Raw genomic sequence first — 12,951 nt, forward strand, 5'->3', positions numbered from 1 at the left:
TCTCTGCACGTGAGATGGGTTTCCTGAATACAGCACACTGATGGGTCTTGACTCTTTATCCAATTGGCCAGTCTGTGTCTTTTAATTGGAGCATTTAGTCCATTTACATTTAAAGTTAATATTGTTATGTGTGAATTTGATCCTGTCATTATGATGTTAGCTGGTTATTTTGCTCATTAGTTGATGCAGTTTCTTCCTAGCCTCAGTGGTCTTTACAATTTGGCATGATTTTGCAGTGGCTGGTACCGGTTGTTCCTTTCCATGTTTAGTGCTTCCTTCAGGAGCTCTTGTAAGGCAGGCCTGGTGGTGAGAAAATCTCTCAGCATTTGCATGTCTGTAAAGTATTTTATTTCTCCTTCACTTATGAAGCTTAGTTTGGCTGGATATGAAATTCTGGGTTGAAAATTCTTTTCTTTAAGAATGTTGAATATTGGCCCCCACCCTCTTCTGGCTTGTAGAGTTTTTGCCGAGAGATCCACTGTTAGTCTGATGGGCTTCCCTTTGTGGGTAACCCAACCTTTCTCTCTGGCTGCCCTTAACATTTTTTCTTTCATTTCAACTTTGGTGAATCTGACAATTATGTGTCTTGGAGTTGCTCTTCTCGAGGGGTATCTTTGTGGTGTTCTCTGTATTTCCTGAATCTGAATGTTGGTCTGCCTTGTTAGATTGGGGAAGTTCTCCTGGATAATATGCTGCAGAGTGTTTTCCATCTTGGTTCCATTCTCCCCGTCACTTTCAGGTACACCAATCAGACGTAGATTTTGTCTTTTCACGTAGTCCCATATTTCTTGGAGGCTTTGTTCATTTCTTTTTATTCTTTTTTCTCTAAACTTCCCTTCTCGCTTCATTTCATTCATTTCCTCTTCCAGGGCTGATACCCTTTCTTCCAGTTGATCGCATTGGCTCCTGAGGCTTCTGCATTCTTCACGTAGTTCTCGAGCCTTGGCTTTCAGCTCCTTCAGCTCCTTTAAGCACTTCTCTGTATTGGTTATTCTAGTTATACATTCATCTAAATTTTTTTCAAAGTTTTCAACTTCTTTGTTGTTGGTTTGAATTTCCTCCCGTAGCTCGGAGTAGTTTGATCATCTGAAGCCTTCTTCTCTCAACTCGTCAAAGTCATTCTCCATCCAGCTTTGTTCTGTTGCTGTTGAGGAACTGTGTTCCTTTGGAGGAAGAGAGGTGCTCTGCTTTTTAGAGTTTCCGGTTTTTCTGCTGTGTTTTTTCCCCATCTTTGTGGTTTTGTCTGCTTTTGGTCTTTGATGATGGTGATGTACAGATCGGTTTTTGGTGTGGATGTCCTTTCTGTTTGTTAGTTTTCCTTCTACCAGACAGGACCCTCAGCTGCAGATCTGTTGGAGTTTGCTAGAGGTCAACTCCAGACCCTGTTTGCCTGGGTAACAGCAGTGGTGGCTACAGAACAGCGGATTTTTGTGAACCGCGAATGCTGCTGTCTGATCATTTCTCTGGAAGTTTTGTCTCAGAGGAGTACCCGGCCGTGTGAGGTGTCAGTCTGCCCCTACTGGGGGGTGTCTCCCAGTTAGGCTGCTCGGGGATCAGGGGTCAGGGACCCACTTGAGGAGGCAGTCTGCCCATTCTCAGATCTCCAGCTGTGTGCTGGGAGAACCAATGCTCTCTTCAAAGCTGTCAGACAGGGACGTTTAAGTCTGCAGAGGTTACTACTGTCTTTTTGTTTGTCTGTGCCCTGCCCCCAGAGGTGGAGCCTACAGAGGCAGGCAGGCCTCCTTGAGCTGTGGGGGGCCCCACCCAGTTCGAGCTTCCAGGTTGCTTTGTTTACCTAAGCGAGCCTGGGCAATGGCGGGTGCCCCTCCCCCAGCCTCGCTGCCGCCTTGCAGTTTGATCTCATACTGCTGTGCTAGCAATCGGTGAGACTCCATGGGCGTAGGACTCTCTGAGCTAGGTGCGGGATATAATCTCCTGGTGTGCTGTTTTTCAAGCCCATTGGAAAAGCGCAGTATTAGGGTGGGAGTGACCCAATTTTCCAGGTGCCATCTGTCACCCCTTTCTTTGACTAGGAAAGGTAACTCTCTGACCCCTTGTGCTTCCTGAGTGAGGCGATGACTCGCCCTGCTTCAGCTTGCGCACGATGTGCTGCACCCACTGTCCTGCGCCCACTGTCTGGCACTCCCTAGTGAGATGAACCTGGTACCTCAGATGGAAATGCAGAAATCACCCGTCTTCTGCATCGCTCACACTGGCAGCTGTAGACCGGAGCTGTTCCTATTCGGCCGTCTTGGCTGCCCTCCTTTTTCCCACTGTTTTCATGACACTCATAGTTTTATTGGGTTGTTGAAGGGTTTTGAGACATGGACTATGTACCTTTAGAGACCAGATAAATGTACTCTCTTCCATGGCCTCAAATAATACTTTAAACGTGAAAACCCATTTTCAAATTATGAATTGAATGAGAGAAGGCAAGGTGAGCCAAACAATTCCATAAGCAATTGGGGAAAACAGAAGAGCATTTACATTTTGGAAAAAGGATATTAGGACAATAACACAGTTATTAATTATTTGTAATGATATTTGATTTATTTATAATGGAAGAGTAATACCACAGCCCTTTTCTGGCTGATGAATAGGGAAAATGTTCAGGGGCTTGCTAGGCTGCATGCCTAATTCTTCCCTTGTTTGCTAACACAAGGGGTACTCTTGATGCTATTTGAAAGCAATCCTTGAGTGTGGTATCTGAAAATCATCCAGTAAGATATCCTCTTCATGTGGATGTAGATATATCTCTGTATATATTCATCATTGTAATACAAAATAGGTAATGGAATTAGGAAAAAATAAAGCTGAAATATTAGTCAGTGGAAAGCTTTCTGCATTACATTTGTATAGATTTCATAAACATTCTCATTTGAAGCTGACAATACAATGACAAGATGTTACCTCCATTTTAGAGGAAGAAACTGGCAGGTATTTGTTCAAGTTGAGGTAGTTATTGTTACTACTCCATCACAGATATGAACAAGCTAAGGCACAGAGACTTGGGTTATTTACTCAAGGTCACATAGTAAAGTGAATGGAAAGTTAATTATAAGCCTGGGTGTCCAAACTTTGGAGCCTGTGTGTGTCACCTCTAAACCATACTATAGGGCCAATGGGAAGGCAAACTTCATCCAGGTCAAAATATATTTAGCATGTTATTCAAGATATGCTCTAGAACAACTCTCAGAACACCAAATCCATTGACTTTTCTCCTCAGCAGTTTATTTTCTGAATCATGATGCCTTTGGACAAATTCTCTTTTTAAAACTCCTTTTTTTAACTTCATGTTGCTGAAAATAATGTTACATTTGCATAGTATTTTTCCCTTCCTTTGCATACGCTATTTTATTTTATGTATAGAGTTTGAGTTGTGTTGGAAAAGGCTTGTGATTACTATTGTGGAAATAAAGAAATTAAGGTACAGACATGTTCAATGACACAATTACACAATTATGCTCAAAATTACACAGTTGAGGTGCATAAATCACATCTGAAATCCCTATTTTATGATACCTGGTCACTAACAGTTTCTGTTCCAAAATGTTTCCTCTTTATATTTTTCTTATTTTTCCCACATGAATGAATTAGAAACTCAAAGTTAATATTTGTTTTACTCATATTAAACCAACTCTAAATTTCTTAATTATAATTGAATTTTACTGAGATTGAGTTATGAGTAATTGTTGCCATTTTATGTGAAGGCATATTAGCTATTTGTACTGTTCAGAAATGTATAGGTCACTATCACAAAATCAGGATAAATTATAATGAATTTTAGGGTGTGGTACCTGTATTATATTAGAAAGAATAGCATACTCTTTTTATTAGATGCTCTATCTACGTGTGTAATACTAGCAATGTATAATTTATTTCTCAATCTTTCTGACTTTGTAACAGCCTACTGCCATCTACTGGGTTGTGTTCGGAACTGCTGTGCTAATCATCTTCCTCTATATGAGTTTAAGATCTGATAGTTTGACATTGAGATTTTTAGTGATTTTTAAACTTTTTGCTCATCTTATAAATTCTGAAAGTTTTTAATGAAAGATTGGTTTAGTTGTTCTTATTTAGTATCATTTCTAATTTCATGGCATAGAAAAGTTGGAATTCAAATCTCACCAATAAATTTCATTGAATATCATCACTGTAACTCTTATATTCATATCAACAAATCTCACCAATAAATCACATTGAATATCATCACTGTAACTCTTATATTCATATCAACAAATCTCACCAATAAATTACATTGAATATCATCACTGTGACTCTTATATTCATATCAACTATTTTTTGTTTTATTTAGGTCCTAGAATTTATTATTCTATAAAGATTTTGTCAAATTTTTTATGCATCTTTGTTTTGAATTATATCTATACTATGGATACTTTTCCCATTAAAAGTGGGACGTAAGGTCTAAAAGTAGCCCAAATTTTCCTCAATTCTTCATAGTTAATGAAGATGTGAGAATAATATCTGACATTACTATATTCAAAAATAAGTATAATTACAAATAGTTTTTTATAAGTAATTCATTGAACACAAATTACTATGTATTACCAAATTCTGTTGATAGAATTTAACTTAGAGAGTTAGAGTTTTGTTTTTATTTATATTTTTAGATTAAGTATTAGTTTGATTTTAAAATAGGATAGAAGTCTAATGAGGTTACATACAGATATCTATTTTATTGATTTTGGTTATTAATTTATCAATTATTAAATTAAAATGTAATTTTATTAAATTACCGTTAATGTATTAATTTTAGTTATATAAGGTAATATGATAATATTTTTACTACATGTATATGCTAAGTTTTTCAAGTGCTTCCTGTATCTTTTTTTGTAAGTAATATCTAATGTGAAGAAAATGTTCTCTAAAATCATTCATAATGCTGGTACTAGTTTTTAAATAACCTACAATATTGAAATTATTGCTAGAATTTTCTCTGATACTACTCATAGTCACACTCACAAGCACGATAGAGTGAATAATATAATAAACTATCATATGGATAGTGTTTCATAAATGAGTTTTGTAATTACATTTTCCCAGATGAAAATGCTTTTTTCATAGTTACATTATAATGCTTCTTTTGACTTGCAGACAAAACTATGACTGATTGGTAGGAACAAAATTAGAGGCCATAATACCTTTTAAAAAAAGTAAAGAATTAAATTCATGGCAGTATGGGTTTGAAGACTTAGAAGGGCAGAGAAACACAAGATGTCAGGTACCACTACTACTAATAATACCATATGTGACTTGTGAGATAAAATATGCATGGTAAAGCAGGCATCACCCTAAGGAACTTCTTCTGCAGACACCTTGGAGTCATCACTTTTTCCTCCTTAACTCCACATGTAATCATTTGCTAAGAATGTGTTGACTATGCCTCCTACTTTCTGTGTTTTTCATTTCTTTTTCCACTGGCTCTTTATTCTGGCACTCTTCCCAAGTTTCTATTGAGAGTGCAGTAACTTATTTTTTCAGAATTTTTTTATTTTTATGGATTTAAAGGGTACACATACAGTGTTGTCACATGGATATATTGTGAAGTGGTGAAGTTTGAGCTTTTATTGTACCAGTCACCCTAATAGTAAACAGTGTACCCAGTAGACAATTTTTCATCCCTCATCCCTCTCCCACCCTTCAATTTTTTGAAGTCTACTGTGTCTATTATTCTACTCTATATGTCTATGTGTGCCTTTTGTTTAGTTCCCACTTACTCATGGGAATAAGTGGTATTTCACTTTCTGTTTCTGAGTTATTTCACTTAAGATGATAGCCTCCAGTTCCATCCAGGTTGCTGAAAAACAATGATTTTGTTTTTTTTATGACTAAGTAGTATTGTTATATATATATATATATATGTATGTGTATATATTTATATATGAATGAATATATATATAAAAGCTTCCCATTCCATCTGTCTTAAACTAGATATATGGGAAGTCTTCCTAAAGATATGTATGGTGTTGTATTTCCGTATCAGTTTATAGGTTGATAATAATAGCTTATATACATACACAACACTTTCATCATAGTAGGCATGATGGCAAACCCTCTTAAGGTTTTAAGTATATTAATCTATGTAATTCTCTGAATAACCCTACCAGGTAAGTACTATTATTATATCCTTGTTAGTAATGAGAAAATGGAGGCATAGAAAGTTAAGTAACATGACCACTATTAGCAAGCTAGGAAACAGTGAGGGAGGGTAGGAAGCCATGCATTCTGGCTTTATAATCCATATTCTTAATAATCACATGAGGCCTAATTATTGTTTAGCACATATTTGTTGACCTGACATGAAACTTGAATAGCAAATTCTGTGTATGAAAATGGATTTGAAAGGTTAAATATAAGATGGAAAATAACGGCACTGATGTTTTAGAGTTAAAGGTTAAAACATTTATAAAATAAATGTTATTGGTTATCTATTTAAGTCCTATGGAATCTTGAAAGTCTAAAGCCCTTTTTACATCCCTATGCAATGTGGGATTAGGGTAAAGAAAAACTTTGAAAATATAGTTGGAAAAGGCATTTATAGTACTAATAAAATGTAACATGCTTAAGACAAATAAAGTTATTAAGAAATGAAGAATAAATTTAATTTATTTAATGAAATAAAAGTTCAATTAATTAGTTTGTAAAACTGGTATCTTTGTTACTTTGAAAGTTCTCTTAATCATAAAAATACTATGCTTAAATCTTCCCTACTTTAGCAAACATTAAAATTTTATTTTTTTCTCTTTTCAATCTTAATCTAGTTCCTCTACCTCTGAAAACTATAACTAAAGAAGGAGACTGTTGATTTTTTCAAAATTTTGGCTTGCCTAGTGTTAATGGTTTTATTTTGTCTTCCAAAATGATACGTTGAAGTCCTGACCCCCAATACCTTAAAATGTTACCGTATTTGGAAAGATGGTCTTGCGGATGGAATTAGTTCAGATGAGATCATGCTGGAGTAGGAGGGACCCTTATTCCAATATGACTGGTGTCATTATATTCATAGGAAGAACATGACAGGGGGCAGAGGACCATGTTAAGACACAGGGACACACAGGGGGACACCATGTGAGAACAGAGGCAGGAATTAGAGTGATGCAGCTGCCAGCTAAGAAACACCAAGCATTGATGGCTACCAGCAGAAGTTAGGAAGAGTAAGGGAGGATTCTTTCTACTCAGACTCTCTCTGGAACATTGCCTTGTTGATACAATGATATTGAGCTTCTGGCCTCCAGAAATATGGGAGAATAAATTTCTCCCATATTAAGCCACCTGGATGTGGTACTTTGTGAGGGCAGCCCTAGGAAATGAAGATGCTTGGCATTGTCTCACACTCCTGGAGACTCTTGTTTTCATGACAGCCAGAGCCAGAATTTTCTCCATCTGTGGGCTTTCTATTTCTGCCCGTTACGATTACACAGGAAAAGCCCCTTTTGAAACTGTGTAGTAGTTTTCATAACACAGGAGATTTGAGTCATCTTCTCTCATTATGATTCAAAATACAGCTGTCCTGAAGAGACCCTCCATGAGACTCTACTCTGCTGTTATCTTTCCTGCCTCCACCCAAAAGGGCAGGGAGATGAGGCTTCCCCAGCTGGATACAAGCTACAAAGCTGCATGAGGGCAGCAACTCTCTCTCTCTTTAATCAAATCAAATAATGTATAAATGATCTGTTAAAAATAGAAGGTCCTCACTGAATATTGAGCTTCCTAAGATGTCTAAATCTGCATACTTCTCAGAACGGGCACAGATAATTAGCCACAACGAACACATCTACATCCTGAGTCATTTTGGAAGAGTACACTCCCAACCCCACCCAACCTCATCCCACTGTTCAACTTTACTCTGAGCTAATAAGCCACCAGTGGCCTCCGCTTCTATCCAACCATAACTGAATTGTTTCTAGCTCTCTTTGCCTTTGCTTTCCATATTCATCACAGCCCCACAGACATAACTGCATTTCCTCTTTTTTCCAGATATTTTCCTATCTCTTAGGAGTCCTTTTTTTTTCATAGATTGGGCTGGAAAAAATTTTTTGACTATTGTATATCTTGAACTCCAAAGTGATTTTTTTTCTATTTGATTTAGGAGTTTGGCAAAACATAGTACTATTATTATCATGGGCATCTTGTCAAAATTTCAGAATGCACATAATGTTCTTATATTGAAATACAAATAACCTAGGCATATTTTTTCTACTCCTACCTTCTTTTTATATCTGGTAGAACCTCCTATAACTGAATAATATTATCAGTTATCCTTGGGTTTTTAGGCTTACTCATCTGTTTATTTTTAGTTTGGTGAGAAAGCACCTACCATGTTGTTTTCTGTCTGTAGGTAATTATATCTGTTGAATTATAGTGAAACTGTGGATATAAAATTTAAATTTACTATGATTAAGAGTGTAATTTGTCTTTCAGAAGAAATCTTCACTGTAGACAATGTTTTGGGGGTCAGATCCCTCCTTTACTTAGAAAAATTCAACTGAGATTATTCTTATCCCAGAAGCAAAAGAGATCATTCTCAAATGATTTTTAAATATAATAAAAATATGTGATTGAGATTTTATAATTTTTGCACATCTATGTTTTTCTAATTTTATAATGAAAATGCTATAATTTCATAAAGCAGTATTTATATGGTTCTATTTTTGATTTAGCAGGCAAAATCATTAAATATCACTGAAAATTCTAAAATGTAAATGAGTTCTTTTTCTAAATGATATAATACTTTAAAAATAAATTTTCAATAGGCAGTGATTGATTGATTGAGGAAATTTCCTATTGAGTAAATATATGTTCAGCGTGAATCTGTTGACACAATTAGCTTTTATTAATCACTAGTGGAGTAATTTCTGCAAATAAATTCGGTGCCATATGTCTTCCAGGTTGCTATATTTATAGACTTAAAGAATGAGAGATAAGAAGATGAGAAATAAAAAATTTTGTTTATTCTTGATATGAAAACAACATTAATCATTAAAGACTTGTGTAATTATTATTCATTATATCTAAAAAATGGATGTGAGGAAAAGTTTGTAGGAAAGATTAACAGAGGCCCAAAGCAGCTAAATTCTAAACATGGGCCTCCCAATTATTTCTAAAATAATGGTAGATAAGTTCAATTACTATAAAAATCTGAGTATTAATTTAAAATTAAACTGAGAAAAAATATCAAGCTGATTATACTGAGATTTTCTTGAAGACAGAGGTCTTTATCCATGTACATTTACCACTTTCATTAAAAGGATCCAGGAAACTTTGCAGAGAGACTTTTAGCAATAGACGTGTGAGCAGACTCTGAGTAACAGCCCATTACATATATCTCATCTGCAAAATTATGTCATACAGTGGAACTAAAAAGGAATTAATATGTTAAGATTGAGTCATAGGAATATCAGAGTACTTGAAGTTTAAAATTGTATTTTCCATCATTTTAGTGATGAAGAGAACCAAACTCATCCTTCCTACCTGTGGTAGCTGCCCCACTCTCATAATAAAGGATTTAATCCACTTATAAGGCCAGAACCCTCATAGTATAGATTGGATGTTTTCCCTTCCAAAACCTCATGTTGAAATGTAACCCCCAATGTTGGAGGTGGGACCTTGTGGGAGGAGTTTGGGTCTTGAGTGTGGATCCTTCACAAATGGCTTGGTGCAATCCCTGTGGTAAGGAGTGAGCTCTCACTCTATTATTTCATGTGAGAGCTCTGTTTAGAAAAAGACTGGCACCTCTTCCTCTCTTTCTTCCCCCTCTCTTGCCGTGTGACACACCTGCTCCCCCTTTGGCTTCTGCCATAAGTAAAAGCTTCCCGAGGCCTCACCAGAGCCAAGCAGATGCTGGTACCATGCTGGTACAACCTGAAGAATCATGAACTAAATAAAGCTCCTTTCCTTTTAAGTTATCTAGTCTCAGGTATTCCTTTATAGCAATAGCAAATGGAACAACATACCTCATGACCTAATCACCTCTTAAAGTCCCACCTTTCATTACGGTCGCGTTGGGAATTGAGTTTCCAACACATGAACTTTGGGAGACACATTCAAGCAAAAGCACAGATGAAATTATCTTGGAGCCCAAATACTTTGTGAATATCTAAACTTTAAGTGTTCGTGGCTTTCCATGAAATTAATTTTTTGGGTATCACTAATGGAATAAATTGATTCTATCCAAGAAAGACTAGAGTCACAAGCTTGTGATCATTAGCTGCAACCTCTCAATAAAGGAGTAATATTAATAAAAAAAATTATTCATAATAACATCAACATCCACTAATATTTTAATGGCTGCTAGAATGTCAGAATATTATTTATATGCATTATTTATTTATATGCATTATTTCGTGTGCTTTAGAGAAGGCGCTGATATAATTATTATCATTATCTTTAAAGATGAAGAAATTGAACATTAAAGTGGTTATGTGATGTTGCCAATATCACCCACCTAGTAAGAGATCAAGCTGAAGTTAAGATTCATATACATCCGATTTTGGAGCCCACATACTCTTCACTTTATTACCCTGAGAACTCACAAATTAGTTTAGGATTAGTAAAGGACATGTTTATTGAAAACTCAGAAAAATAATTTCTCCGACAGTATCAAGTTTTACAAAAGACTGATCATTTGTTAGTGCTACTGCAGATACTGAAGTATTACTTTTAATGATAAGAAGTGCAACTACTTTTGCACCAGCCTAATACTGAGTGCAAATTGTCCTGGGCACTCAGAAGGCGAGATTGCTCTTGAATGGGCATTTCTTTCGTGTGGCTAATTAAGATGACTCTCTGTTAAGTGAGGTTATAATTTATGATAGTTCCGGGATTTCATTCAATGGTTTTTAAACAACTTATTCTTTCAATGTGAAGCATGCTTGTGTGGAACTGGTACACTGACACAGCATACCTCTGGCAGAAATCAGTGTACGTCTTTGGAACTGCTTTTCCTGAACTGATTAGCAAATCTGGATGGCCCGTGTGCGCTGACCACGTGTGAAACACTCTCTGCCTCTGCGTTATGAACAGCATCATATTAGAAGCTGATAATTGGATTTCTCTACTGTACAATGATGGGCTACTACAAATAGTAATATTAGAAATCTTAAATGTTATCTGTACATACTATTTTTATTAGCCAGTAGTTCTTACAAGCAGATTTATAGTTCAAGAGTTTTTAAGAGTCCCATTTGAAAAAAAAAAAAATTCCCTGCAATAGCAGCAAACAAGATCTTTAACAGATGTTCTTATGGTCAGAACTCAACTTTGCATAAATCACTGTGAGATCCAGGAAAAGAACACTAAGTTTGAACTAAGACACCTTCTCAGAGCTGATATTAGTGGGGCAGTTTTAGTCTATTTAACCCCAAACCCCCAACATCAGCATTTCTACTTCTAACAAATTCCCCTTTTTTGCATCACCATAGGCACCAATTCGAATTAAAAAATGAATGTGACAACAGCAGGTATGATCCAATCAGATCCACTTTGTGTAATACAATGAGTTATGATTTTAAATAATTTCTAGCATTTTAATTATGTGAAAATTTTCATCCTCAGCACCATGGGAGGTGCCTCAAATAGAATCTGTAAGTAAAGATTTGGATTCAAATTCAGGCTTTACTGTTTACTAGCTGTATGAGTTGGGAAATCCATGCTTTCATCTCAGTCCAAGCTGCTTGGTATGTAAAACTAATTTAAAAATAGATTCTTCCATATGATTACTATGAGATACAAGTATAGTCACATAGGTAAAGTATTTAGCGAAGTGAATATGCACATGAACATTATTAATAATAGTGTATCTAGCATTGCTAGGAAATTTTTTTAAAAAATTAAATAAAAAAACATCAATTGTTTTCTCAATGTTTCTTTGGAGCATTAGCCATAAGAAGCAGCAAAATGAAATTCAACACTTCTGCTCTTGTTTCTTTTAATTTAGCCATATGGACATCTTTCTGTACCTAAATTTCAGCAGCTACAGATGATGACAGCCAATCTCTTTGAGGTTCCCCCAAGGACACTGACACTGGAATTCAAATGTGCTATGCCACATAGATTTCAAATTGTGCCATCCCAAATGCCTTCATGTTTGTTGGAAACTCACCAAGTTTAATGCAGACATTTTAAAGATCATGTATGTCTCTCCCAATTAAATGAAAACACTATTAGCTGGGTTTAACCAAAGTTCAACATACCAGTATTGTTAGAACCAAGTCTAGATTTTACAGAGGTAGTCTAGCATGGACTCTAGAGCTGACAGCTTTTGTTAAAATCCTGACTCTTCCCCTCATTTAGTATATGGTCTTGGACAAGTTTGTCAACCTCTCTGTGCTTATATTCCATTATGTAATGCCTCAAAAGAGTGTCTGTGATTAAATGAGTAGATCTTGTATTACATGTATACCACAAAAGTGTCAGGTGCAATGCAAGCACTACGTGCATGTTGGCTGTTATTTTTGAGCTTCAATTAAGTATTCTTTTCATCCCCTCTCCTTATGGATATGCTTAATGGAATCCTCAGTCAGACATAGAATAAATTAACATATGTAACTGTTCTAGTCAATCTGCTATACCATTTCTTCATGTAATTCCATTGAATATTAGCAAAGCACTTCAGAGATATTAATGCCCACATTTTGCTTGTGTAGATGTAGAAGGTTAGAGACAGGAGGAGAACGTAGATGTTTTCAGTTGCTAAGTTTACTCTAGTTTTGGTGACAGAATTTAAGTCTTGCTATGTAGGAGAAGTTAAACATCACTGTTTCTACAGTGTTTCAGTCTTTCAGCTATTAATCCTTCCGTTACCAGAGTCAAGGACTCACAGATAATATGTTGGCATTTTATCTTAAATTTATTTGATGCTACCAACATTTGAGCAATATCCATGAATTATTTAAAATACTTTTGCAGGTGTTATACTGTTGTCAGCCAGAA

Source organism: Pongo pygmaeus, chromosome 14 (genome assembly GCF_028885625.2).
Source record: "Pongo pygmaeus isolate AG05252 chromosome 14, NHGRI_mPonPyg2-v2.0_pri, whole genome shotgun sequence".
Taxonomy (NCBI): Eukaryota; Metazoa; Chordata; class Mammalia; order Primates; family Hominidae; genus Pongo; species Pongo pygmaeus.